The 6,000-nt window shown below is 37.0% G+C and overlaps 1 protein-coding gene across 1 annotated transcript in view; it reads right to left on the bottom strand.

Moving 5' to 3' along the window:
• The window catches only part of CFAP299 (cilia and flagella associated protein 299), a 579,020-nt gene that overhangs the window by 300,350 nt on the left and 272,670 nt on the right, over nucleotides 1-6,000 (bottom strand). The gene's annotated exons all lie outside the window — the stretch shown is intronic.

The raw sequence follows: 6,000 nt of genomic DNA, 5'->3' as shown, positions 1-6,000 counted from the left end.
GTGTAAACCTGGTGATTCACAGACCTGTACCCCTGGGGATAAAATATATGTTTATAAAAAATAAAAAATTAAAAAAAAAAAAAAAAAGAAATGTGATAGTTTTGGTGATCCAGGAACTCTAGTCATAACTTGGTCCAGTCACTGAAACTGTGAACTGCAACCCAGGGCTTATATTCTCAGGAAAGTGCTTTTAAGTCATCCAAAGGCTTGTACTCCTGTTTCTGATTCTGGAAGTCTAAAGCTCCTTTTGTTTGAGATAAGAAATAAGAATAAGGCTACCTCATACTCATATCTTTCATATCGATCTTGTATCCTCATCTGGGGACCTGGGACTAGACCCAAGTGGGATGGCTAAATAGCCCTCAAAGCTTAGAACACACACACACACTTAGCAGTAGATCCTTAGCAAACTTAACTCCTGTCACATACACCTCAATGAGTAAACTGAATCACCGTTCTCCAAGAGAGAGAGTCAGAGGGGGACGTGCAAAGAGCCCACGACAGGAGGCTGGAGTCATTTGTTTCTGGCCTACCAGCCAAGCTTCTACGCTTCGTGTAACTCCAGAAATGAGCCCCCCTGAGCCCATTTCCCCATCTATCAACACAAGAGAATTCGATGAGGTGAATCTCCCTGAACACTAAACATGACAAAAGTTAAAAACTTCCCTCCCATACAAATGCTAAAGGAAAGTAGAAAGTAAATCCAAAAAGAATTGTCTTCATTGCTAGAAATCAACCATTATAATATACAGTAGATAGTTTAAGATAGCCAACTATGTGCGACAGAAGAAACACATAGTACTGACGTTTTAATCACGGCCTCCCCAGTGAAGACTAGGAAGTAAGGCACCATGACCTTTGGCTGAACTGCTGCTTGGACATGTTATTTTTTAAAGGACATGATTGAGATTATATACTTCTGTTAATTACTCTTTTTGCTACTCTTTAAAGTCATCTAATAGGCTTGTTCTAGTGTTTCTCTTAGCTTTTTCTATGGAGTAAGACTACATTACTTGTTTGTATCTTTCCTGTCAAACTTGGATTTTCATTTGGGAACCAATGACAAGTAAACGAGCCTGGCTGCTGGAGAGCTTTACATAAAATGAAACGCTATAGTGCTGGGAATTCTTCTTTAATTTTAACTTTAAACTCGATCTTTTGGTTGCTTGACTGACCACCTTATTATTACCTGTACTGAAAAAGGTCCCATCGACACTGAATGTCTTAGGTCCACAGACCAAAGACAAATACTGCCATTGTGCAGCGTGGTATAATCTGTCAAGGAAATGCACAGGCACTGACAACCATTTCTTTCCAAAATAAGAGAGTTTCACAAGAATGAAAATGCATGTCTATCACTTCTTCTTTTTACTGTACAGTATAGTATATTTTTATCCTTGCTCACAATTATATTTTTTCTAGTTTTCCCTCTATTTTATTGGAACATAATTTAGAAAGTATTATCCATACTTTTTTATTGACCTTCCATCCTAACATTTTATTCTTTATTGAACACAATTCTTGATCATTAAAAGAATGGACAGAAGTAATTTATGACAGAACCAGTCTGTATGTCATTCATGAGTGGTCATAATCTTTATTTTTGATTGCGCATTCAGAGGAAAGCTTCAGGCTATTTCTTTGAAAGGCACACTGAACAACACTTTTTTAAAAAACTTTAATTTTTCTCTTTTCTAGCATATATTCATACCTTAATTCTCTATACCGAGGATTTACTGTAATGAGCCAAACAGTATATATTTTCTATTTTGTGAGCTATACAGTCTTTCTTACAATTAATCAGCTTTGCCATCTAGTACAGAAGCAGCTGTAGACAATATGTAAATGAGTGAGCATGGCTATTCTCCAATAAAACTTTATCTACAAAAACAAACAGGAGGCTGGATTTGGCCCAGAGGCCATTGTTTGACAACTCCTGCTCTGTCTGGTTCTGTAGGTGGTGTGGTACAGATCGTAAATACAAGACGCCAAGATTCGTTGATTCAGGACGACCTTCTCCATAAACTACGTCACTGTGGGCGTGTTTCTCGACCTGTCTGAGCTTGTGCATTTGTAATTTGGAGACGTTTGGTCTAAGTCAGTATTATCAAAATCTAGTATTTCTACAGTTACTTGAGCATGCCCTTGACTACTCATGAACAAAGGTTAAGAAGCTAAACACTAAAGCTTATAAACTGTTTTTAATCTTAAAAATTCTCTTTTGAAACACATTTTTTTTATTGCTTTCCTTGGAAAAATGAACTTTTAGAGTCACTCCATAAAGCTTCTGGGCGGTTATAAGTGAAATAAATGTTCATGCACAGCTGAACTTCTAATACTGAAAAGAAAGGTCTGCCGATGGGGGCGCTGTGATGCCCGATACCGTCAGAGCAGCCAAGATCAAGGCAGCTGTTCTGCCCAGTCAAGCAGATGCTCATCTCTGCCCTTCCTGTAACTTCTGTCCGTACCTCTGAGAAAGAGAGTGAACTTTCAGAAGAAAAATGGTCCTTTATTTTCTGAACCTTCTGAGAAGTATCAGTGAACACAGTACATGACAACTGAGGTAGCACTCAAAATGTTTGTCCTTTTGGTAATTATACAGAACTCCAATTAACTTAGCAGAAAGTCAGGTAAGACTTGCTTTGAAAAGACTCAAAGACATTTTAAGTGTTAGCAAGTTTAAGTGAAGTTTCTTCCACAAAATACATAATTTCTATTCCTAACAGAATGTGAAACTACCCAGTCATCCATAGGGTCCTATTTAATGGAAGATCTAAGACAAGTTCTCCACAGTTGCCTAAGCGAGTGAAGTTGAATAAATGGGCACCCACGATTGTTAGAATACTGCTAGCTGACAGATGAATACCTGATGCTACTTTCAGAAGTACTATGGGTCATAAACATCTGCTTTCTAGCCAACTGCTGCTGTATTACATGAAAGGAATCTGAGGGCAGCTGTGGAAATGTAAATGAGCATGTAAAATACTGAAATAAACTGTTTATTACATCTTTACATTTCTCTCAATAATTTAAACCGTAAGCCACAGGGGATAGAACAAATAGCAGTCACCAACATATTAAACTTGTGATCAATTTTGTTTTGGAGAATTTATCTTAGCTTTTAGTAAAATGTTATATTTTGACAAAACTTCAAAAAGTAAGTCTATTCAATCATATAAAAAATGGGCAGAAGATATGAACAGACACTTCTCCAGTGAAGACATACAAATGGCTATCAGACACATGAAAAAATGTTCACCATCACTAGCCATCAGGGAGATTCAAATTAAAACCACATTGAGATACCACCTTACACCACTTAGAATGGCCAAAATTAGCAAGACAGGAAACAACATGTGTTGGAGAGGATGTGGAGAAAGGGGAACCCTCTTCCACTGTTGGTGGGAATGCAAGTTGGTGCAGCCACTTTGGAGAACAGTGTGGAGATTCCTCAAGAAATTAAAAATAGAACTTCCCTATGACCCTGCCATTGCACTCCTGGGTATTTTCCCCAAAGATACAGATGTAGTGAAAAGAAGGGCCATCTGTACCCCAATGTTTATAGCAGCAATGGCCACAGTCGCCAAACTGTGGAAAGAACCAAGATGCCCTTCAACAGACGAATGGATTAGGAAGATGTGGTCCATATACACTATGGAGTATTATGCCTCCATCAGAAAGGATGAATCCCCAACTTTTGTATCAACATGGACGGGACTGGAAGAGATGATGCTGAGTGAAATAAGTCAAGCATAGAGAGTCATTTATCATATGGTTTCACTTATTTGTGGAGCATAACAAATAGCATGGAGGACAAGGGGAGTTAGAAGGGGGTTGGGGTAAATTGGAAGGGAAAGTGAACCATGAGAGACTATGGACTCTGAAAAACAATCTTAGGGTTTGGAAGGGGCGGGGGGGTGGGGTGGGAGGTTGGGGTACCAGATGGTGGGTATTAGAGAGGGCACGGATTGCAAGGAGCACTGGGTGTGGTGCAAAAACAATGAATACTGTTACGTTGAAAAGAAATAAAAGAAATAAATAAATAAAATCTTAAAAGAAAAAAAAAGTAAGTCTATTTTCTTTGAGTATTATTTACTTTGGCCATATATAAATTAAGTAAAGTTTTAAAAAATGTATAAATGGTTGTTAGTTATAGGGTGCTTGTTTGTAGCAGGGAGGAAAAAAGGGGAAGGAAAAAGGCAAATTCTAGACCATTAACTTATGGTAGGAAGATTTCATTTCAGATTCAATATTCTACGGAGTAGTTCTGTTTCACGAAATCTACTTTCTGTGGGGAAAGCTGTATATGACAGTCACTATTTTACCTGCTTTCAGCTTATTTCTACTTGTGTTAAACATTAACAAGAGCTAGAAAGTCATAGAAGTTTGCCACAAGCATGCATAAAATTTGTTCCCTGCTTTATAATTCTAAGAATTACAAAATTTTCTGAAGCTAGATTAAGCTAGATTATTACTTTTCTTAATAGATGCCTCTATTAAGAAAAGTACAGTTTTGGGGGCGCCTGGGTGGCTCAGTGGGTCAAGCCTCTGCCTTCGGCTCAGGTCATGGTCTCAGGGTCCTGGGATCGAGTCCCGCATCGGGCTCTCTGCTCAGCGGGGAGCCTGCTTCCCCCTCTCTCTCTGCCTGCCTCTCTGCCTACTTGTGATCTCTGTCGGTCAAATAAATAAATAAAATCTTTAAAAAAAAAGAAAGAAAAGTATAGTTCTCAATAATTCATCATTTTGTGTATTGAATTCCTTTAGAAGATAACATAATAAATAATTTACAATGACCTCAGTGGAATACATAATGTTAATAGTATTTCACTTTTCCCATTTTGTTCAAGTTAGATGAAGGGTGTCCTACATCTTTCATATTTTCACAATGCTAGTTTAACCAGCATTCACTAAATGGAACTTGGTCAATCATAATTTTAATAAAGTTTTAATAATAACTTAAGGCATATTTGGCCCTTGTGAAAAGAAAAATATATTGTTTTAAAAATAATTTTGATACAAGAAAATGATTTTTATTGAAATATGTTCATGTTGTAATGAATTTTTTAAAAAAAATAATCATGAAACTATAGAGTAAATGGTCCAAATAACTCTAATTTTCCAAAATGCTTTTTACTACTGCAAATACAATTAAAGCAATCATAATTCATAATAAAATGCATTAAAAACAAAAAGATGTGAAAGAAAATTTATGCAAACTTATTAACTGGAAAACGATATATTCATTGAGGCAGAATTATGACAGTATTTGAACATTGGAAGAAGCAAGGTAAAGTACCCTCATTTCAAAATGAAACATACATACTTGAACATCGAAGCTACTGGGATTATACTGCACCAAGGGACATAAAGGAAAGGATGCTTGCTTAACACCAAATTATAAAAAGACAAAAATACGTATACCTAGCCATCTCCCCATCTATTTTTCTTTTTAATATTTAATTTTAAGGCATTGGGTGGCTCAGTCAGTTATGTGTCCCACTCTTGATTTCAGCTCAGGTCACAATCTCGGGATTATGAGATCAAACCTTGAACTGGACTATTCACTGAGCATGGAGCCCACCCGAGATTCTCTCTCCCTCTCTAAAAAAAAATAATAATAATTAATTTTACTGATTACTAATTTCTAGCCCTATACTTAAATTCATAGTCTGTGCTTCATAGGGAGCATCTATTTGAAGTATTTGTAATGAATCTCATGAAATTTATAGAAATTATTCGCTGATAAAGTATATGTAATTTAACAATTTAAAAGACATTAAAAACTATATCAACAAATATATAAAATGAATTACAGAATAAGAACAGAGTTGACTATGTGCTTGGGTGGCTCAATGGGTTAAGCCTATGCCTTTGACTCAGGTCATGATCTTAGAGTCCTGGGATCAAGCCCCGCATTGGGCTCTCTGCTCAGCTGAGAGCCAGCTTCCCCCACTTTCTCTGCCTGCCTCTCTGCCTCCTTGTGATCTCTCTCTCTGTCAA

This window comes from Mustela nigripes, chromosome 1, assembly GCF_022355385.1.
Source record: "Mustela nigripes isolate SB6536 chromosome 1, MUSNIG.SB6536, whole genome shotgun sequence".
Classification (NCBI taxonomy): Eukaryota; Metazoa; Chordata; class Mammalia; order Carnivora; family Mustelidae; genus Mustela; species Mustela nigripes.
This window is presented reverse-complemented; position numbering and strand designations above follow the sequence as displayed.